We start from the raw sequence: 24,145 nt of genomic DNA, 5'->3' as shown, positions 1-24,145 counted from the left end.
TTTGTGCAAAGTACGAAGCGAATTCCTTGAAATTTTCAAAAAAAAAAGAAAGGAAGAAAAAACGCGCACAAAAACTCTCTTGCTTAACATTTAATTGCCCAGTTTTAACTAAAAACAGCAACCGCTCCCTTAGGTTTCTAAATGTCCTACTTCCCTTATTAACCCCCAAATGCCGGCTTCTTTTTCTCACTGTGGAGGATCCGCCAAAATGATGCTGGAAAGCTGGACGTCATTGAGGAACTACAATTTCTGACCCCTTTGTAAAAGCACCTATCTGCATGGAGAAACTAATGGGGCATACGTAGTTTCTACAATGAGTCAAAAATAGTAGCTTCTTATTGCAAAATGTAGTCCAACTATATGCAGCCGAGCCAAGCAAGGACAGTAGATATCCATTCCAGACCTAGGTCCGTCCAGGTTAGAGTTTGGAACTGTCAAATGTCAATTTAAGTTCAGCCGACACCATTTTCAAACCGTTAAATGGCGATTAAATGCACCATGCAGAATGAGGAATCAATGTGATTCTTTACTTTTTGCTCAGCGTGTACGTATTGCTGGGTCCACAACGATCCTCACAATTCGTATCTTGTACATACCTTGTTCGTCTTTTAGTTAGTGGCGCTCCGCTCGAAAAAAAGCCCTGCTCTCTGCCACCGTTGCCAAGTTTCTAAGTAAGGCGAGTTTTTACGTCTTACGTCACATCCAGGGTGTCTAGTGATCGGGAAAACTGGGAAATGTTAGGGATTTTTTTTTTTTTTTGTGTGTCATTGAAATAGATAAACACGAACTTTTTGCGAATTTTACTCTTGCAGAGATTTCTAACAAAACTCTATCCGAATTTCTGCTGATGTCTTAATTAACAAAAACGGGGCAAAAATTTCGCATAAGTTTAGGCACCATATATTTTTCTCGTTATATCACATTACATTCCTGAAACATGAAAAAAAAATTCTTACTTACCTTACATCTACCTAATTAGCTCAACTTTGTCAAAAAATAGGAATATTTTCCCTTTTTGCTAGGAAATGTCAGGGGATTATTTTTCCGTATTTCAGAGAACTCTAGATTTGTCCCGGTATTTTGTCCGTTTTTGTCTGGGAAATCGGAGAAACATCACGGGAATTTTTTTTTGGAAAATTGTCAAAGCTCGGAAAATGCAAAAAATCCGGAACATTTCGGGAATTTCAAAAGTTCCCAGGGTGTCTAGCATCAGGAAAAATCAGAAAATATCAGGAATTTTGGCCGATCCGGAAAAAATCAGAAAAGTATCAGGAAAATCGGAAAAATCGGACGTTTGATCAGGAATTTTTCTTACGCGAATCTCCTCAGCGGAGGAAGTCTGACTGCTTTTTGCGTACCGTGCCAGGAGTCGAGAAAAATCAGGAAAATATCAGGAATTTTCAAAATCAAAAATTCAGGAACTGTTTATACAATATCAGGAAAAATCAGGAAAATATCAGGATTTTCCTAAATTATAAAAATACTAGACACCCTGTTCCGGGAAAAATTCAAGAAAATCTCAGAAGTCCCGGGAAAAATTCAGGAAAATCCCAGAAGTTCCGAAATTCGGTATACCGGATCGGGGAAACGGGAGGACGTAGTCGGAAAGGGTTGGAACCGTGGCAACTTGGGGCGGGGTCGGTCTCGGCGCGGCTGTCGGCACCCGACAACCGACAACTCGGTCTTGTCGTCTCGAACTTGCTTGCAAGCCTCACAGCGCCGCGCCGGACCCGAGCCCGAGCGCGGGGAAATAAATAAAAATCGGAATTCCATTCCCGGTGCAGCCGATGGGGCCGCGGGGAGGCCGGGGGACTCAATTGAAATTGCTGTGACAAGTGAGTCACCGCTGATGGAACTCCCGAATGCTGGCACTCGTGCTCCCTTTTCAGTTTTCCCTCGGCATCGTCCACGGTCACGCCCCCCCCCCCCCCCCTTCTCCTTGGATTGAATTGGGCTCTCTAGTGGGAAGCAAAGGGATACGTGGATGCTTCATGATGTCTGGCACTTGGAAAGACTAGGAAGTATCGGAACTCGTCAGGGAATTAAAAATATTCGGGGAAAATCAGGGAATTGGTCAGAACAGTCAGGGTGTCTACTCTGTCTACTAGCCTGGAATCAAAGGGATACGTGGTTGCTTCATGATGTCTGGCACTTGGAAAGACTAGGAAGTATCGGAACTCATCAGGGAATTAAAAATATTCGGGGAAAATCAGGGAATTGGTCAGAACAGTCAGGGTGTCTACTCTGTCTACTAGCCTGGAATCAAAGGGATACGTGGTTGCTTCATGATGTCTGGCACTTGGAAAGACTAGGAAGTATCGGAACTCGTCAGGGAATTAAAAATATTCGGGGAAAATCAGGGAATTGGTCAGAACAGTCAGGGTGTCTACTCTGTCTACTAGTCTGGAATCAAAGGGATATGTGGTTGCTTCATGATGTCTGGCACTTGGAAGGACGAGAGAGTACCGTAACTCATCAGGGAATTAAAAATATTCGGGGAAAATCAGGGAATTGGTCAGAACAGTCAGGGTGTCTACTCTGTCTACTAGTCTGGAATCAAAGGGATACGTGGTTGCTTCATGATGTCTGGCACTTGGAAAGACTAGAAAGTATCGGAACTCATCAGGGAATTAAAAATATTCGGGGAAAATCAGGGAATTGGTCAGAACAGTCAGGGTGTCTACTCTGTCTACTAGTCTGGAATCAAAGGGATACGTGGTTGCTTCATGATGTCTGGCACTTGGAAAGACTAGAAAGTATCGGAACTCATCAGGGAATTAAAAATATTCGGGGAAAATCAGGGAATTGGTCAGAACAGTCAGGGTGTCTACTCTGTCTACTAGCCTGGAATCAAAGGGATACGTGGTTGCTTCATGATGTCTGGCACTTGGAAAGACTAGAAAGTACCGGAACTCATCAGGGAATTAAAAATATTCGGGGAAAATCAGGGAATTGGTCAGAACAGTCAGGGTGTCTACTCTGTCTACTAGCCTGGAATCAAAGGGATACGTGGTTGCTTCATGATGCCTGGCACTTGGAAAGACTAGAAAGTACCGGAACTCATCAGGGAATTAAAAATATTCGGGGAAAATCAGGGAATTGGTCAGAACAGTCAGAGTGTCTACTATACTGAAAAGAAAACTCCGGCCGTGGGAGCCGCAATCACGGGCTATATAGACATACCGTCCGTTCCGGGCTCAAAGGCCGAAAATTCCGGCTGCTGGAGGCGTAGCTTTGATTGCTCCGGGTTCAGAGGTCGAAGCTACGGCTCCAGCAGCCAAAATTTTCGGCCTTGGAGCCCGGAACGGACGGTATGTCTATATAGACCGTGATTGCGGCTCCCACGGCCGGAGTTTTTATTTTCAGTGTAGTCTGGAATCACCGGAAAGTCCGGAAATAAAACTGATTTTTTTAAGGGCGGTTCGGAAGTACGGATAAAGTGCGGAACTTCCGCAAGAGGGTCCGGGATTTTCTCCTTCGTACTACGTCGGTTTTTAACAAAGCCTGAAAAGTATGCAATCCCCTGCGCGGTTATTCTTAGGGTATAGTATTTGCCTGCAAGATTGCGATTGTGTTGTCAGTTTATCTTCAAGTCAACAATTAAATTTCGTGGCTACGTCTGCGAATCCACTTCCTGTAGGTAGAACACGATGCGCACATTAAAAACTCGAAAATGTAACTCAGAAACTTAGAGTTACGCAGTTTTTCAACTTAAATTTCTCAGAATCAGAGAAGATAGCGATGACCGATGTGCAAAACCGCGTATCTGCATTGCATTGTTTAAAAATGTTTCCGCTCCTATTTCATGTTTTCAAAAAGAAACAAACCAACCTCTTAGCTTGAAAATACAGAATGTGTTCTGCCAACGAAGAAAAATCAAGGGATAGTTTTCAAGAAATTACTCTGAATAGTTTTCCGAAGAAACATGAAAACATGAAACAAGACAGGAAGTCTGCAACATCGCAAACTGAGGTATGTGGTTCCGCACTTCGGCCATCACTAGATCATATCCGCCAATGACATCCAAATTATGTAGTTCAACTTTTTTTAATGACGGGAGATGCTTGACGTTGGCAGTCAAGATATGCGGAGGCGCGTGCCTCGAGTGACTTTAACGCTGGGGTAGGAAAGAGTGATGCATCTGCGTAGCATCGTAGAACAGATGTTCGGATTAAGGGAACTTCTCATTCGCCTCACTCTTATTTGCAAGAATTTGACGCTTTTATCAAACTGTATTGCATGTATTCGTGACTATTTAATCATGTGAATAAGTATACATTTTTGATGATTTTACCTCCTGCCTTGATATTAACTAGACGGCTTGTTCTTTGTTACAGCTTGACTCGAGTGATACCTCTCTCCGTCAACGTACTGACAGGTAATGACACTTTTCATTTATCCCATGATTAGCAAGTCTAATCCATTTTATCAGTTGAATGTTTCGTACAGTATTTTTGCATTTGAAAATGAAAACATGCACTGGAAAAAAAAAACACATTTGGATCTAGAGTCCCAGACTCTTAAAAACATCGACAAGAAAATGTACTCTTGACTCAATCAGAATCTAGCTTAAATCAAGAACCAACCCTCTTAATTCAAGCGGATTTCGTTTTGATTCAAGCAAAAATCCGATTGAATCAAGAGTATTTTTTCTTGTCAATGCTTTCAAGAGTCTGGACTCTAGATCCAATGTGTTTTTTTTTCCCAGTGTGTCGCGACTGCAACTGTTGGTCACCCAGAAAAATATTTACATATGAACATAGTTTTCAACGAATAGTTAATATCACTGAAATTTCACTGGGAATTAGAGTTTCTTATCAAAAAGTACCTCCTGACACCAAGTTTCTGTGAATTCGATGGAACAGTAGCCGACGTAACACATCTGCCATCTTGAAGTTTTGAATTTTGAAAATATGAATGTAAATTCGAGCTTTTCGTAGTAAAAACCCCTAATATCACATCTTTAGTTCCATGTCACTGATTTTGAATTTGAATCCAATTGAAAAGAACTGAGTGAAATCTATTTTCACTTGATTCCCATTTTCGCCGCAGAATTTTATCGTAACCTCATTAGAATTCCCGCTCAAAAGAATTGTAAAAACTATCAACGAAGTCGTTTATTGAGGTGGATCCGATTTGTGAATTATCGTTGGTGTATAGAATAGCAGTGGCGTGGCGTGCTTTGCCATGTATCGATTGATCTACCATTTAACCCTACGAAAAAGGATCGATAAACAGGGTGTTTGCAACGAACACCTTATAATCGATTCTTTACCATAGCCTCAGACGAAGAAGAAGCGATAATCGATCATTCACGCCTCGTCACCAGAGGATATTCGTCTTAAACACGCGCTGGATTTTAATTTTCCCGATAAGAATGGAAAGTCACTATCGAGGCTGCGTAAAATCGACCACGGCGCTTCGTGCAACTATTGTGACGCTGAGGTGTTGCACAGTATCAGATGAAAATGAAGGCGCACTGCGCACTGGTTAACGTGAAGGAATGGGCAGTTTTCAACGAGCGGGATCCTGAAGGAAATGCCGTGTACCGTTAGTTTAAATATATTTTACCCCGCACATTTACGAGGGAGTCCTCCTTCTAAAAAAATAAGGAAATGGCGTTCTTCAACCCTGCGTTGCACCGTAACTGTTTTTTCGGCGAGAGAAATTAGTCTCGATGAAGCTTATTAATTTCCTTGGCGCATGTATTACAATTCCATGAATTCTGCATGCTGAACAAATGCTAACATGTTGAGAAACATTTCTTTTGGGGATAGCATATTTGGTGATATTTCCTCTCACACATCTATTTTTCAAGCAAAAATAGGACTTTACCTATCGGGAGACGTTTATCAGTCAATGTACATACATAAGTGCGCCTTCATTTTCGTACGATACTGTGCAATACTTTGATGCCGAAATAGTTGCTCAGAGCGCCTTCAACCGTATAGCTTCAATTCGATGGTGGAGGATCGCGCGTCTAAAATCACACTCTTGCATGTGTGCAGTTACAAATTTTCTCATCACTGTCGGTTTGTTTAAAATCATTTATACCTCAATTTGCGATGTTGCAAGTTTTCTACCTCTTATTATACGTGGACGTTAACCGATTCGAACACTTTCAATCCTCCGTCATTGTTCCAAGATAAGACGAAAAAAAATACATTTTAAATGTTGTTTCATTTAAGTCAATTTGTATGCTTTCGTTTAATAGAGGAAAATAAGGCACAGTGGGAACGTTCTAACAAATAGAAGTGTATCCGTTATTTATAACCTTTAAAGGAAGGCGCCGAGGAGTTGAAGAAGCGCCTATGCAAACTGACAAAGCGTGAATATCAGCTCGCTTTTTGCGGTATGGAAAGATTATGAACTTTGATTATACTGCCGTTCCAAGGAAAAACATCGTATGAGCATGCGAATGTTGCCAAATTTCCTCTCAGAAAATATTTATTTTTTGAAGAATTTTATGCATGTATTTCTTGAAATTTTCTGACACTCTAGATCAAACTACGAACAAAATTATTCGTAAAATCTGAAGAAAAATATTGACACATATTCCAGAAAAGTCGTGATGTATCAAAGGAGATTCGGCAACGCCTGAAGGTTTATAAGTCGTTTTTTCTTAGCACGGCAGTATATTCCTAATTGATTATAGCTTTCTCAATGTTCAAAATGAAACAAAGAAAGAAAGAAAGTATTACCAAATAAATGCAAGAATCAATGAAAGAAATTAATAACTAATGAATGAAATACGGTGTTTTTCCATAGCACTGCAGCATATTCCTTGATTATATCTCTCTCAATGTTCAAAATGGAAAAGAATTAGAAAGAAAGAGAGAATTACACTGGAAAAAAACACAGTGGTTCTAGAGTCCAGACTCTTGAAAACATCGACAAGAAAAAATACTCTTGATTCAATCAGATTTTAGCTTAAATCAAAAGGAAATTAGCTCAAATTAAGAGGCTTGGTTCTTGATATAAGCAAAAATCCGATTGAACCAAGAGTATTTTTTCTTGTCGATGTTTTAAATAGTCTGGACTCAAGATCCAATGTGTTTTTTTTTCCAGTGTACCCAACAAATGCAAGAATCAATGAAAAAAAATGAATACATGAATGAAATAAAATATTGGAAGGAAGAATATGTCATAAATTGACCTCCAGAATGTCAATAAACTCCTCATTTTTCCCCATGAACGAAATAATAGGTGGCAAATGAATCATCGCCAAAACGTCGAATCCAGTCCGCGCGGAGACGAGTCCATCCAGACCTGGACATAGGATGCTGGGGCGCATCGTCACCAGATCGCACCCGCCCGTTTTAAAAGCCACCAAAAATCAATTTAAATCCCCAAAATTTCGCCCCAAGCCGGCAACGCGGCGAAAGGATGACGACCGGTCTTTAGAAGCCGCCTCCGCGCGCTCCGCTAGCGACCTCAGTCGTGATTGGCGCCTCTCGCGGTTGCACGTGCGTTTCTTCTGCTCAGGAGTGCATTTCTTCCGAGTGCATCTCGCCCGTGTCCTCTTAATTCCCCTTCCGTTTTGGGGCGTTCTTCTGGAAAACCGCAGTTTTGTCCCCCTTCGTTGGGGTTTATTAATCGTCGTCAAAGGTTGTCAACTCGTGTCCGGAAGTAATATTCCTCCAGCGTGAGAATCGGACGACCTGGTAACGGTGGACGCGTAATAAGGAGGACAGTTTGTTTTGGTGTTTTGGCCGACGGTTTTTTTTTTATAACGCGCTAGGGTGTGTTTGTGTGAGTGTGGACTGTAACTTGGATCTGGGAATAAAGTGTTCAAGCTCGCTGCAAGTTGAGGAGGATCTCAAGGTGTGTTGTTTGTTGCCTGTTTAGCGCCTTGTCGGCGCTTTTAATTTGGAGTGATTTAGTGGAAGCGTTTACTACAGCGCGCAGTGGACCGAGTCAATAGGAGAGGTCGGACAAAATTTGGAAACTTTAAAAACTTTAATCTCTGTCAAATCAAAACTTTGAGATTTTAAAAATGGTGCCGTTGGTTTCCTCATGAAATTTTCCTCTCCTTGCACCCCTTGAAATTTAAAATGTGACGAAATAAACATCAAAATTTGCAACTTTGGTCAAGAATTTCATGTCCGACCTGTCTAATTGGCTTGATCCACTGTGTGGTGAGATTGGGCATTTATCGTCGATAACTAGGGTAAAGAACCTAACTATGTACACTTCAGAGTTGCAAAAAATCCACCCGTGAATTGAAGCGCAGAAAGGGCATTTCTTGGTTGCGTTGTCTCAAAATCTCTGATAACTAAATTATGGTTCTAGCTAATGTACGCAATTCATTGAAACTTTTCCCGAATATTCTTTATGATTTTACTACGCTGAAAACTGAAAATTTCAGAAAACCCAATAGTTTCCTCTCTATAACATAAGGTAGAAGAGGAGATTCTGAAACACCGCAACCGAAAAATGCCCTTTCTGCATCTATCACAACGCCTCGATCGAATTTCACTAGGAAACTCCTGAGAGTAGTGTGAATAAACAACGCCAAAAGTCGGTTGGTGTAGGAAGTGGAGCACCAAGCAACCCAAGTTGTCGGCATAAGGAGTTTTCCGAATTTTCCATCGTTCTGTGCGCGGAAAATGTGCCTGATTCAACGGAAAATGTACCGATATGAACACAACTTTTGGATTGGTTTGTGCTTCAGCTCTTAAATTAACCACTTACAGAAACATTTCAGTATTATGGGTTTTATTTCTCTCATTAATGTCACATTACTAGGAGCTTTCTACCCGATCATACAAAAGCTGTGCCATGTGTCATCGCCTGAGGCGTCGCAAACCGGTGGCTTATCCTGGCGTGCTAAGAAAGAACGCCACATGAGCTTTCAGATATTGCCAACTTTTCTTTGATAAAATACGAATTTTCAGAGAAATTTGTGAGCAATTTTTCCCCCGGTCATCGAAATAATTTTATTCTCACTTTAATCTCGAGTATCTGAAAGTTTCAAGAAAAAATATGCATAACTCATATATCTCAAAAGTAACAGGATTGCCACAATGCCACGCAGTCAGTCAGGGAATACCGAGAAATGTCAGGGTGAGCCTGGATTTGTCGGGGAAAATAACGAAAATGTCAGGAAAAATTGATGGGTCCCCTATATTTGCTGTCTGGAATGGGTTTGACGTTTCAAACAACACATTTTGTCCGAAACGTATTCCTATTAATGTCTCATTGGAAGCTGCATTTTGCAATTTGGAACTATAAATTCTGGCTCTTCTGGAAAAAACACTTATGTGCATAGGGAAACTAATGGCTCATACGTTGTTTTAAAACCGGGCTAGAATTTATAGTTCCAAATTGGAAAATGTAATCCCATCAACCATCTGGCATATCTTCAACCGCCAGGGAATTTCACCAAAATGTGTCAGGGAAAGCAGGGAAATGTCAGGGAATTTCATTTCACTGGAAAAAAAAACACATTGAATCTAGAGTCCAGACTCTTGAAAACATTGACAAGAAAAAGGACTCTCGATTCAATCAGATTTCAGCCTAAATCAAAAGGAAATACGCTCAAATTAAGAGGCTTGGTTCTTGATTTAAGCTTAAATCTGATTGAATCAAGTGTATTTTTTCTTGTCGATGTTTTTAAGAGTCTGGACTCTAGATACAATGTGTTTTTTTCCAGTGTTTCCAAATTCTGTGGCATCCCTAAAATAAATACTTGGATTGCATTTCGCAAAAAGGAACCATTAGCATTGCAATGATGCTAAGATTGTGCAACTTCATTCTTTGCAATAAAATTGCGGAAATCGTGAAAAACTATGAAATTTAGATGGTAATTTTTGTCTTAAATTTACAGTTTTTAGCGAGTTAAATAGAAACTATTAAGGGATAATCGGGTTTTTCCTCCAAGACAAAAGAAGTTGCACAATCTTAGCAACATTGCAATGCTAGTGGTTCCTTTTTGCAAAATGCAATCCACTTATCGAAAGAATTTTGGCAACCATGATATGTGGATACTGCGTTTTTCCTCAGCGTAGCTGCATTATTCCAGGAATCGGCTTCCTAGTCATGATCCCATGAATGAGCCAGAGGAGGAGGTCATTCCAGGTGGTTGGGTCTTGTGGTTCTGTCGCGGTTATCAGTCGACTCGAGAGTCATATTCCACTTCCTTCACCTGAGCTTGCCCCTTATCGCAACTTGGCGCGCGCCTCCGACTTCATTGGCGCCCGTTAGGCCGTTAACCGGCGATAGGTATTAAAAACACGCGTAGTGTGCTTACGTTCGTGGAGCGATTACGGTAAAACCGTAACGAGTAGAGCAGCTTCCGATGGGTAGGTTAGTGGTTGGCTCGGTGGAGTGGAAGTAAATAAACAAATGGGATGACGTGATCAGACATAGCTCTGTGAGTTTTGAAAAAAAAGACCTATGTGCCAATACTGCCGCACTGAAGAAGAACGCCGTAAGCGCCTTCAGATTGAATTTGTTACGATCACTTACGATTAGTCATTCGGAGCGTATGTGTGTGTAAAATAATTTGATTCGTTTTGCCGTTTATGGACCGCGCTCAGCAGAAAGGAACCAAGCCACTGTGCACTGGAAAAAAAAAAAAAAAACAAATTGGATCTAGAATCCAGACTCTTGAAAACATTGACAAGAAAAAGGATTCTTGATTCTATCAGATTTAAGCTTAAATCAAAAGGAAATCCCTCAAATTAAGAGGCTTGGTTCTTAATTTAAGCTTAAATCCGATCGAATCAAGAGTATTTTTTCTTGTCGATGTTTTTAAGAGTCTGGATTCCAAATCCAATGTGTTTTTTTTTCCAGTGAGGCTATTGCCAACTTTAACCAGGCAATTAATTTTTTTACAAGAGTCCATTAATGTGAATTCTTCTGAAAATTTTAAGGGGTCTTCCTCGTATTATGCAGAAAATTCACTAAAATTTGCACGAAAATCCACACAACTGTTTTAATGTAAAAAATCAACTGCCCAATGTAATTAATGTACCTGCCCAGTTAAACTCTGCAATAGCTGATGTGGCTTGGTTCCGTTCTGCTGAACGCGGTCCATTTGTTGGTTTGCGAAATCGAATGAGAGTCAATTTATTTGCGTGAAAAATCGAGAAATTCCATCTTAAATATCATAGAAAATCAGGAAAATCCGACGTAAAATTTTAGTGTCTACTAAACCTTCCTCCCCCCCCCCCTCCCCCAAAGGCGTCTATCCTGCAAGAGAATATCAGGGAGTGAAAAAAAAAGAAGAGAAAAATATGAAGAACTGCATACCCGGTGGGGGAGAGTGGCCGCGGCGAGGCGGCGGAAAACCGTGGCAAAGTGCAGGTCGATTCTCGAATCGTTATCGAACGACTCGGATCGATCAATCCCTATCTTAACCACACAATTTATCGATAGAGATCGCTCCAAGGATCGTGGCTCGGTGGTCCAGATCCGGAGCCGATGCTCTCTCAGAGCTCGTTAGAGAGGAGGATTCTCATCTCATGCGGGGCCCGGGTGCGGGATGCCCGGTCTCCGCCGGGGCAGGCCCCATTGTTACCTGGACCCAACAATACGCTGAATACGCCAACGGTAATGGTTTTAGGATCTCGTCCCCTCCCCCACCCCACCCCCGCTGCACCAATGCATGCGCGTCTCCGATGCCGTGCGCCGCGCATCTAGAGCCGAGGGAAATTCGCGCGGAAAACCGAACGCAACGCAGCGATGATGCGATTGTGAGCGACGAAACTGGGTTGAAAAACGAGTGCTTGGCTCTCGATTAGAGTTCCTTGATAGAGAGTATCGCTTCGCCATGTGGCTATGCGTTTCGATTTAACTGGGAAAAAAAAACACATAGGATCTAGAGTCCAGACTCTTAAAAACATCGACAAGAAAAAATTCGCTCGATTCAATCAGATTTAAGCTGAAATCAAGAACCAAGCCTCTTAATTTGAGCGGATTTCGTTTTGATTCAAGCAAAAATCCGATCGAATCAAGAGTATTTTTTCTTGTCAATGTGTTCAAGAGTCTGGACTCTAGATCCAATGTGCTTTTTTACTTTCTCGCTCCATAGGGTAGAGAGGAAGTATTGGTCATCCTCCAAAAAAAAAAAAAAAAAAAAGTTGAAATTTCATCATTTCTAGACGTTTTAAGGTCCCAGGAGTAAAAATAACCATACTTGAAAAAATGTGTGTCCGTCCGTGTGGCGTCCCCCAAATCTGTCTACAGCGATATCTCAGAATCTATCTGTTCGATTTCATTCAAAATTGGCACAGGACACCATATCTATGGTCTCCTTATGCACGTCCAACGATTTTGAGGTACGCTAAAATTTGGGGGGGCTACGCTCAATTGTCCATTTTTAGCAAAATCACACGGAAAGCTCATTTTGAAAGACTGTAAATTTTGAAAAATGGCTTTAATTCTTTAAAAATGGGCATCAAGCACATCACCTGGGTCATTAATTTAAGTTCCAAAAAGATCTTTGCACTAAACTCAAAATTCAAGGGATTACGAGGCCCAAAAGTAGGGCACTTTGCTCCGCGACATCACAAACAGCTCATTTTCAAGGACTGTAAATTTTAGAAACAAATGCCTTTAATTCTTCGAAAGTTAGCATAAGAGCACCACCTGGTTCATTAATTTAAGTTCCTGTGAGGTCTTTGGACTAAACTAAAAATTGAAGGGTTACGCGTCATGTAGCGAGGAGAGCACTTCGGTCAGACGGAGAGCTCATGGACAGTAGATTTTAAAAAAATGCCTTTAATTCTTTGAAAGTTGGCTCAAAAGCACCACCTGAGTCATTAATTAAGTTCCTAAAGGGTCCTTGGACTAATCTCATAATTGCAGAGGGGCCGATAGGAAACGCTCAATTCTCCAATGAATGAGTCGGTACGCTCCTAGATAATAGCAGCAAACACTTTGAGTCAGATGAAACCTAGGAATTCAAATGCATTGTATAATGCATCATATACTATCTTCAAAATTACTCCGTAGGTATACACCAAGCAAAATTAGACAACTAATCAGGTACTTACATTACATACAATTATCGAAGCTAAAACGCAAGCACTGACACTTGGATTTTTATTGGAAACTAATATGTTTGTTGTTGATGAATTTAGAATCCCGGCAGATTCCATCTTTCGCGGTTCCTTTTTACGAGGTACTGAACACAAATATAATATAATAATATAATAAAACTGCACAAACATGATTAATTTAATTAGGTATTGATGTTGTTGTTGCGAGGTTTGTTGACACGGGGTTACGACCATACGACTGGTTAGTGGTTACGAGCAGCAAGAAGGTAGCGCCAGCGCTCTCTATTGTTTTCGTTTCGAATTACGGGGATACGCGCTAAGGAACTGGCGCTCTTGGCGGGCGGGTGGTGAACCATTACCAGCAGGTAGATTCGCCCGCCAAATTTAAAATTTGGACGATGCTAAGCGAAAACCGTTTAGTTTTAAGACTATTTAAACATCGAATAGTCAATCTACCCATTGAAGTAGATTTTTGATGGCTTTTGACCATGCTTAAGGAAAGATTATAACATATAATCGTATCTGAAGTATGATGCCAATGAATCTAATGGATCCTAATGAATCGTAGAAAAGCTAAGATTTTTACGGATCGCCGTCTTTAATAGGAGGCATCATTAATCAATTACATATTTAATTGAAGATGCCTCATAATATCGACAAGTCGAGTCCGAATGTATGAATTCATCCTATATCTCGAAGACATTTACAATATAGTGCAGTGGTTTGAATAAAAATTTCATAACTATTATCCTGCGATCAAAATTCCAATCAAACTTTATGATTTTGTGAAATTGGCAGTATTTTTCTAAATATTGCAGTAAAAGTGTCTATGCCGGCGCGGAGCGCCGGCAAAAGCGAGAAAGTCTTGTGCGATCTTCGCACCATGATGGGGGGCGAAGCCCCCCCACAAGCCGGCGCGAAGCGCCGGTACGCGGCGCTTGCGCCGCGCATAAATTGGCCGGAGGCCAATTTTTTTTTTTTTCCCCCCAGTGATCTTGAGCTTCATGGAGCTCCAGGACCCATGCATGGCGGTTGCGAAAAGAAAGTGTAAATAGAAAATGGCTTAAAATGTAGTTTTGTTTACATATCGCAGTCAGAACTTTACTCAAATGCATCATTACGACGTATATTTACACAGTTTTAAGGCCAATCGTATGCTATTTTCGGGAAAAGTCTTATTGGATGTGGTAAGATTGTCAGCAAGTGCGGTTGGTGTTAACAGTCAAAAGTCGGCAATGACCCCCCTCCCATCCTCAAGAACCAAAACAAAGCGCCGTCATCTTTTAGTTCCAAGGCTTCCTTAAAAAGTGGAGGGGCGTCATGTTCATGCTCTCTCCATCAAGGTACTCTCCTTCGTTTTTTATTTACCCTCGATCGGACGTATTTATGCTGAAAGGAACTAAGTGCCAAAGAATAAAACTACACATTAAAAAAAAAAAAAACGTGATATGCCCTCGATTGGACGTATGCTGAAAGGAACTATAAGTGCCAATGAATGAAAATAAACATTAAAAAAAAGAACGTAACCGCTATTTTATGTTCATATTCAACTCGGATATCCTAAACGTGTGGTTAATGCTTTTTTGGTTAGTCTTTCTTCGGGTTACATCGACCATTTTGTCGCCGATTACAATCACCCTTTTACGAAAAAGTTATGTTCCTGCGAATGAAGGATGAGAGGAATGAGTTTTGTCAAAATCGGTAGCTCACAAGTTGCAACAAATACTTGTTCCGGTGTCAGGAAGACGTTTCACACTTTCTTACCCGAGCGTTAAAGTCTCTCTGGGTACGCGTCTGAGCACCTCCCACCATTGAAATAACTCTAGATTTGGATGTCATTGGACAGAAATGATCTATCCTCTCTAACTCTGAGAAAAGTGTCAGTACACCAGAATAAAATTGCGTGTAGATGAGTCGTAATTGAGTGGATCCACGCTTTTTTGAGCCACGCTTCCCTACGTGGTTCCATTTTGAAGTGTTATCTTCGCGCATCTGGATGGTTGCCCAACCATCTATCGGTTAAAGATTTCCTCGTATAATTTACCGAAGATTTTTGAATTCTCCATTAATTTTATTTACTGGTTCCCAAGCAAAAATTTCCTGATGAAAACCCAGAATTCCCGCTTACTTTGCCATAGATTCTTTTGGGAGATGTAAGATTTTGCACCGAATTTCGGAGGAATGTTTATGTCTGATTCTTAACAGATATACTGATCTACCGTCTCGTTGGCTCTTGAGGTTCCTCTTTACTTACGAACTGGAGCTCTCATAAAGGCTCTTCGATGCTTTTTCCAGCCCTCTTATTATTAGCTTACAGTATGAATCGGGCAACTTGAGGAAACTTACGTCAGAGAACCTTCTACGACTGTTGGAAATAATGGAATTTCTCCATCCAATTTTCCTAAAGCATCCCGTGCGCCTAGCGCCTCCTGCACCGACATTCTTCATTCCGCAGTACTCATCGTTAACCAGGCACTCGATTCCTTCCACTTGGCAGCAACGCCGAGACCAGTGCAGTCTTCGCCGAACTGCATTTCTCCAAGGGATTCCGCCCCTCGCTCTCCAAGAATCTCCTCCTCCCCCCGCCCGAATCTCGAGCGCACACACCCACTACCCGTTCCTCCATCCGTTTCTGTCTCTCTCACCCTGCGAGTTCGCGATCCGAGCATCTCTCTCCCTCTCTTCCCCCACCCCTCCACTCTACAGCCCGTACCTTTTCGCACGGATTCCAACACCTACTTCACCGAGCCCCCCCCCCCCCCCCCCACCCCCGCGCCCCTATTCGTAGCCAGACGTTTTACCCCACCTGATTAACGTATAAATCTGTTCCCTCTGGTCTGTCCAACCACTCGCCTGCCCTCATCATCAGCACCTCCGCTTTGTCCCGGCTCCCTGACCTTCCTCGCCCGCGGCCTCCTCCCCCCCATCCTTTCCCTGGAGGTGGGGAAGGGGGGATGGTAAATGCAGGTTAAGCTGTTGGCGTTGAATGGTGGTGTTGAGACATCTATAAAGAGGCGCAAAATTGAGTGCCTAATTTATATTTATAGAGCTCAGCCCCCCACCCCTCTACCCCCCCTCTCGCGAGCCGTTGATCCTTTTTATCCGGGGTTCCTATCGCTTGACGCTTGTCTCTCCGTGAATAAACACGACGGACCCCTCGGCTTCGGTGCGGGGGCGCGTCTAATTCGAGAGGTAAATCGAGTTATCCTTCACTTGTTCGATTGTGTCTCTATGTTGGTTTTGGAGTCCTCCGGCTGACTTCGGCCGGCCGTTTTGAAAACTGTTGGCCTCGTGTCGGGAATTGAGTTATGAGCGTGTTTTGTCGCTTTTTTGCGTCGAACCGCCCTCTCGGCCGTCCGAACAAGTGCAAGTCTTCAGGATGTCGCATTGTTCGGGTCTTCGAATCCCCGAAAACACCTCGAAATTTCTTACATGGGTAGAACACGCTGTTGAATGACCGTGAATCAGCGATAAATCGACATAGTATCAACAAATCGAGAACAACAATAACTATTATTATCAATTTTCAGACCGGAAATGGCTGTGAAGAACTCGAAGGAACGCAAACGCCCACGTGACTATTCTATACTTTTGATATATTTGACATCTACTCCAAACAAAAATTCGTCACCTTCCGGCCAAAGTATCACAAGCGCTATACTATGTTTCAAAATTTTCCGCCGCCATTGTTATCTTCTTTTTTTTTCAGAGAAATTGTTTAACGAAGCTGTCTGAAAATTTCATTGAATTTTGTTTGCGCTGCCGATAAAATTCAGTGAAATTTTCAAACAGTTTCAAACAACATTTTTTCTGTAAAACCATTAAAAGATGGCGGAAATTTAGAACCGTCGCATGGCGCTTGTCATAAGCAGCTTGTGATTCTTTGGCCGGAAGGTGATGAATTGAGTTCTGGATATCATTTAAGGAATGCTTTACTTTCAATCATTTGGAACCAAAGACGCCCAAAAATGTCGAAGGTAACTGGAAATGTGAAGGTGTGAAGCTTGCAGTCAGCGAAACTCAGTTTCTTGAAAAACTAATCAATTTTTTGCACCCGGGCTGATTATTGAAATTGATAGACAAAGCGATCGATAGACAAAGAAGACATAGGGAGTGAGAGAGATCCTATCAGTCGAAACGGGTGGTTGTCATAGACTAAGGGGGAAAATGATAGACTAACTATAGGAGCTCTCGTGGATTGCCGTTAGTGAGTCTTTATCACTTACCTCCTTTGTCCATCGCAACCAGTCGCTTCCACCAGTGGGATCATTTCATTTGCCTTTTGGCTTCTTAGTCTATAGCTTTTTCTAATAATTTCAATAATTTGCTTGCTGAAAATGAATAATTGATTCCGAAGAATGAACTGCTCCTGCAGCAAATGAACAAGCGTAAACTTCATTGGGGATCTAGAAAGACCTACACGTGACGTTTTTTCTATCGTATCAGTGAAACCAAGTCCACGAGGTCAGGAACAAGTCCTGAACATTCAAATCAAATTCTTTCCTTACCACGAACTACGAATGTTTTATCTTTTTTACTCCAAAGATTTACATCCAGCAGCTCCCGTCTAAAATGAATAAAACTGCGCAATTTTGTGTCTGCCATACACATTCCCAGCCCTCCTTTCCCAGGATTCTTCAAATTCACCGTCAGTCTTCTACGTTTCACGAAAGTAAACAAGAGTTTATCGGTACCACACGTCGAAACTACCGGAGCCAGCGAAGCCATCAATCCGTGAATGCAGCAAAAAATTCCCGGACGCCCCACAGTGGATCAAGTCAATGTGAGAGGTCGGGCAAAATTGCGAAACTTTAATAGCTTAAAACTCCGTTTCATCAAAACTTTGAGATTTTAAAAATGGTTGCATTGGTTTCCTCGTGGAATTTTCCCCTCGATGCACCCCTTTAAATTTAAAATGTGACGAATTAAACATCAAAATTTGCAGTTTTAGTCAAAAATTCCATGTTCGAATCCACTGTGCGCTCGCGCCTGCCCGAAATCGATCCTCTCTGGACGGCACTTTTTTTAGGGTCTCATACGCCTGGATTTTTGAAGCGTTATCGAATCGTTTGCCAATCGTTCCTCGATAGCGATGAATACCATTGCTACGATAGAGATTTATCCATGAGATGGTACGATCAATCGACCCACCGTACAGTAATTTTATCTGCTGCGCGGTACTCGATGAAACTTTCTCTGAATCGTGGGTGTCCAAACACGAGCCGACTTCATAAGGCTTCGAATTCGGTGGCGGTCGTCGAATATGTTCCGCTCGAGCGTGAGATTCACTTGTTTCCCCCCGAGTAACCATAAAAATTCAATCCCCTAATAAATTGGCGGCCCGCCTGAGCTTCCTTCACTCGGTTGTGGATCGAAATTCTACGCAGTAAAATCCGCGTGCTCAGAGGGGGCGACGTGAAAAAAAAGGAGTTGTGGCTCCTTGCAGCTCTGATTGCACAGTGGTCAAAATGCAGGAACCAGTGGCGTGGCGTGAATTGCGATGTATCGAACGTTCTGCCATTTAAACTTATGGTAAAGAATCGATTATTAAGGTGTTCGCTGCGAACACCCTGTCTATCGATCCTTTTCCATAGGTTTAAATGGTATAACAATCGATATATCGCAAAGCACGCCACGCCACTGGCAGGAACACTTGGATCGCATTTAGCAGAAATGAACCAGCGCAATTGCAGTGTTGTAAAAATGTTGTTTCTTCATAACTATCGTAAAAATCTCACAAAATAGTAAATCTTTTTCATTTCCCACCAGAAAATTTTTAACTTTAAAGGGGAAAAATTGTTCAAATTTTAATACCTCACACATATTAAGTATTTCAAAAGAAAAGGATAAGTTCTACGATTTTGAACACACCGCAATCGCGATGGCTCCTTTTTGCTAAGTATGATCCACTTATTCCGACTCACGTCAATCTTCAAGGTTTGCGACGGCATTGTAAACTGGGGAAGTTCTTGGACATTTCCTACGGCTGCATGTGGAACTTCAAGGAATCGTGTGGCAAATAAAGGAATTACGTGTGCATAGGATTTGCGCGCAATAATATAGTATCCTTTAGCGTAAATACGCCCTGTTGTCCCTCGAAAAATATGTTCCTTGGTCTCTGCGATATTTGGTATAGCCTTCAATTAGAAAGCACCACTTTAACCAATGATCTATTGTTGGATCTCAACGTTGCACAGCCGGTAACATGATCATTTTGCAAGCTCGCAGCTTAACTGCGATAAGTCTGCAACGCAATTGAGTTCTGCTGCACCTGACTTGAGCGGGTGATTGACCCTCGATTATTGTCGTTTTTTTTGTAAATTGAAACCTCAACGCCTGCCCCCATTAGTTCCAGATTGTGTTTCAGCAGAAAAGCGTATTTCGAGCAGCGGCGTAAAAATCCGCGTATGGAAAGTGATGATACGTGCATTTTTCGCAGTCGCTTGCTGGACGGATTTTGAAATCTCAGTAATGTAAATTCTGCGTACACGGTTCATTGTGCGTAGAATCTGAATTACTGAGTTGCATTTCATCCTGTGATCACAGCTCTGTTCGGTTGCATTTCTTTCACAAAGTGAACTACATTTTGTCACGAGGAACTGCTATTTCTGGCATGCCTTCGCTTCCATAGCCAGTTTTAGGAGACACCCTGCACGTCGTCTTTCTGTACTCCGTATCAAGGGTAGGCTGCGACATGTAGTTAAGTTGGAAATTCAAGAATACTTGTTAACTTGTAAATGGACGGTGTTAAACCGAAAGGAACCAAGCCACATGCCACATTTACTTAGGCAGCCAATTCTTTACATGAAAACGGTAGTGCGGATTTTGATGCAAATTTCCGTGATTTTTCTGCTTAGCACGAAGCGAATTTTCTAAGGAATCCTTATATAAACGCTCTTTTGTTAAAAATTAAATCGCCCAGAGATATTTAGCAATAGCTGATGCCGCTTGGTTTCCTTTGAAAATGACAAATAAATGTCGGGGACAAATCGTCAAATCGCCTTCATTTGCTTCCTAGAGTGGGTTGACGTTTCGAACAACAAATTTTGCCTGAAAATTATTTCTAACTATTTGTCTTTTTAAAAATCTGGCATCTGTTCAATAGAGAATTTGCAGGTGTCTGAAATTTGATGAATTCCGTGTTTAAGTGGAAACTACCGGGTGAACTGCACACGAGGATACCCTTGGTTCATGGACTGAACAATTTTTGATGGAGACATGACAAAATGATCTAATCTGCTAAAATATGGTTGTTTAAATGGGAAATGCCGCTAGATGACGTCACTAGGCGGTGCATTTTCTCACTTTTAAACCTATGATTTCATTATATTTCCCATACCAGAAAAAAATAATGAAATATACTAGGAGATCAGCTCTTTAAGCACTTTCAGATGAAGCAATAAAAAATGTGCGTGCAAATTCTACATTGTCAGGGAATTTTACCAATACGTGTCAGAGAATCGGGAAATGGCAGGGAATTCAATTTTTCAAATTCTATGGCAACCGTGGGAGCTGTTTTTTTAAAGTTGGGTTCGTACGGGTCAAAAGCCCGCGCCCATAACCTTTGAGGTAAGTCACTTGGCGCGGTGAGGAGACGAGATGCCGCCGATGGATAATTGCGATCGGTCCGAGCCGATAAAAAACAATTACAGCCCGCGTCCCGAGATCATCTCGAGGGCGCATTGTGAGTAGCGGTCCATCGCTTGTTTTCGGCTTTTTTATTGCTCCATGCCGCTTTGTTGCCGATTAACCGATCGCCGGGGGCCGATCCAAGATCAGTAACAGTTAAGAGACCTGTAAACTTCAATCGAATCAATTTCCTTTTAATTTAATGCAAACGAATTATCTGAAGCGGTTCTTCTGAAGTACAGATGAGGGACTTCGAGGACAAGGCGCTTAAGTGCAGTTTTTTTTTTTTTAAAAAAGAATTGAGATATTAACGATTTTGACTAAAACATGTCTTAAAATACATTCTGTTCAAATTTCAATCCCATAAATTCCAGTATGTAAGCATTTAAAAGCCAGAACTTTCTTTTCGCCATAAAGATCCACATAATATTGAAACTCAAACACGGATTTCTCGAAATAGCCTAAAACTGCATTTATGCGCCTTGTCCTCCAAGCCCATCAGATCATTTATTTCGTGAAATTTTGTGGAAGCGCCACAGTTTGACTCAAACTGAAGAAAAACACGCAAATAATAGTCAGTGCTGATGAAAGACCCCTCTGTTCACAGGGCTCCTGATCTTTCTTAGTTATACTTACAGAATTTTTCTGTCGTGAGAACAGAATTTCGGTCTTGAGCACAGAGTGCTCTCTCCTCGTTACGGAAATTTCTGTAGCTGTAACACAGACAGTGCAGCCCTATGAAAAGAACTACACGGAGAAATAAACTTCGTGCGTGGGGCTCGAAGTTGAGGTCATATGGATCTCTTTAATTTTCGGATCACGCATCCGAAAACTTGAGGCCCAGCTGCCGAAGTTTGGGTCAGACATCTGAAGTACTTCGACATATACCGAAGGGTTCGGGTCACACATTTGAAGTACTCCGGTACACACCGAAGACCTTTAGATGTCCGGCCCGAACTTCGGCAGCTCGACCTCAAGTTTTTGGATGCGAGATCAGAAAACTTCAGAGATCCATATGACCTCAACTTCGGGTCCCATGCACGAAGTTTTTTTCTCTTTGTATTTTTTTCAGCAAATGACTTGAATTTGTCGTCCAGAATATTACTTCTTGAATCCAGGATCAAAGATTTGTAGCTTGTCAAGCGAACCGTTCGAATTCAGATTTTTTTCTTGCATTCATTTTTGCAAATTTTCTGCTTGATTCAAGAGACATTTCTGCTTGGCAGCAGCAATTCAAAGAATGTTTATTCTTTGATGCTTTAAGTCAGTTTGCTCTTGTGCACGGAGTGCTAATTTTTTGTTTCATTCTTCTGTTTCAGGTACGCATACAATTTGTTATGATGCTTCCGCTGGGGCTGCAAAACGCCTAGCTGTTCTTTATAAGCTCCATGAAGGTAAAACCTAGTAGCATCCGCACCTAGTAGTAATATCGTTTTTGAAGCAGGAAGCAATCAGGAAACATGAAAAGCAGTTAGACCTATTCTGTCTGATTCTTGCTAGTTCTGTTTTCTGGTATTTTTTTTCGACGCCACTTGGCATCAATGAGGGGGGCCACTTTGTAGAGACACCTGCTCCAGGCCCAGGGGCCCAGACCTCGGCCGTACTCGCGGGCCCAGAGCTGATTGATCTGGAATCCGGGAATTTTCGACGAACACCTCATCCGAGAAGTGTAGCATGTAGACGGAGAAATGCTTTTTCAATCGACTGTTTCCGGGGCCCCGAGATAAAGCATTCTGTAGCCCCACGGGAACGATTATTTTGACGCTTTGCAAGTCGATTGATTAATGGCACGGATTTTTTTGTAGTGTTAATTCTTCCCTTGGCCGCCGAATTTTAGCAATCGTTTGGTGGCTGTAAACGCGATCGGAATGTCATGCCGCCTTGCGGAGGAAAAACGCCGTATGAACATTCGAGAGTTACCATATTTCTCCAGATATACCATGTATTTTTGAGGAAAGATATGGATATTTTTCTTTACAATTTTCAGATACTTTAGATCAATTTGCGGACAAAATTGTCTGAAAAATTTGAGGACAATTGTGCGTAATTTGCCCAGAAATTCGTTTCATATTGAAGGAAATGTGACAACGCCCGGAGGCACATACGGCGTTCTTTCTTCACGGCAGCATTCTGCGGAAGTGTACGAGGGAGTTCGACTGAGATGACAGATTTGACCAGAGACAGTTTCCTCGAAGACCCCCTGCTTGCTATCTTCTCTATATAGTAAAAAAATTTCTCTCGGAAGTCAACGTTCAGATTCGCTCAATGATGACGACATAAGAGTTGAGGAATGAGTTCAGCAATCTTGAACTAATTTGCAATTAATCAAGGCGCACTATTTGTAGACCTGAATCAAGCTTTCTTTTGCTTTGATTCGGGGGGATTCATGTGCAAAAGTAAATTTTGAGTTGTTGTCGTGTAAATAGCCTTGCGAAGTATCTCAAAGCTGTTTCACTTCGATTCTACAAAAAATGTTGACAATGGTAAAAAAAAGTCAGCGCCTCACCTTCTTTGCCTCCCTAACTTTCCCCCCGTCAGAACGTGTGCCTGAAAGTGTTTTTGTATTCTTAATTTGCGGTTGTTATAAGATAGCACTTACGATTGTCTTGCCTAACACTAGCCTAACAGGAAAATGCATAATACCCTTTTCATGTTTTTGCAATAAAATCGGTCGATTTTTAATCATTCAAACGATTTCTGTGAGTCCGTGGGATGATCAATGGCAATTCGACAAAGAACTAAGGCTTTTCTCGATACAATTTTTTGATTAGACGCTTACGAGCCCACTTTCTCAAAACTTCATTTTTGCACTCACTGCTTTCATCGCCATCACGGCAGTTGTTTGATCGTATCAATTTTTAATCATCCAAACGATTCCTAAGAGTCTTTCGGATGATTAATAGCAATTTGACAAAAAACTGAGGCTTTTTTCGTTACAATTTTCCGATCAGACGCTTCCGAGCCCGTTTTCTCAAACCTTCATTCTTGCACTTACTGCTCTCTTGGCTATCACGGCAGCCCAGTCGTTAATTCCTGCTCCGAGGAGAGTCCGTTTCCGCGCGGCGGTTTAGCAAGTGCGCGAAGCCGGCCGGGGGCTCACGCATGCAGATCCGCGGGGGGCGGGCGGGGGGTGGCGGGTGCGGCCCCCTCGGAGGATGAGGTGCGGGGGGGCCGGGGGTCGGGGCTAGGTGCAATGACAGATGCAGGCATCAATGCAACATGAAATCCGCCGTCGTCGCCGACTCGGACCTGGGTCGGGGCGAGCCGTGCGGAGCGGAGTGCCGAGTCCGCACTCACACCGGGGCCGGAGCCCGGTCGCGGATTCACGCCGATCCCGATCCCGATCGCGGAAAAGCCGTGTAAACGCAGGCTCCGAGACCCCCCCCCCCCCCCCCCGGTCCCCCTGTGGTGCTCCGCGCGCGGTTCCCCGGTTGCCGGAGTCGACCGTGAGACAGGGGTTCTCAGCCCGAGAGCGAAGTAGGTACCTGTGTGCAGGATTGCCACGGTCA

General features: G+C 42.3%; 1 protein-coding gene across 5 annotated transcripts in view; it reads left to right on the top strand.

The window, feature by feature from the left end:
* LOC109030984 (interference hedgehog) overlaps window positions 1-24,145 on the top strand; it is a 145,457-nt gene that overhangs the window by 53,834 nt on the left and 67,478 nt on the right. For 3 of the 5 annotated variants that reach the window (XM_072297722.1, XM_072297724.1, XM_072297721.1), the window contains exon 2: window positions 4,338-4,378. The exons of 1 other annotated variant lie outside the window; for it this stretch is intronic. The gene's annotated coding sequence lies outside the window, so the exon portion shown is untranslated. Of the gene's footprint in view, window positions 1-4,337; window positions 4,379-7,422; window positions 7,825-24,145 lie in introns of those variants that run through there. One more of the 5 variants, XM_019042240.2, reaches the window with a different exon arrangement.

This window comes from Bemisia tabaci, chromosome 3, assembly GCF_918797505.1.
Source record: "Bemisia tabaci chromosome 3, PGI_BMITA_v3".
In the NCBI taxonomy this organism is placed as follows: Eukaryota; Metazoa; Arthropoda; class Insecta; order Hemiptera; family Aleyrodidae; genus Bemisia; species Bemisia tabaci.
This window is presented reverse-complemented; position numbering and strand designations above follow the sequence as displayed.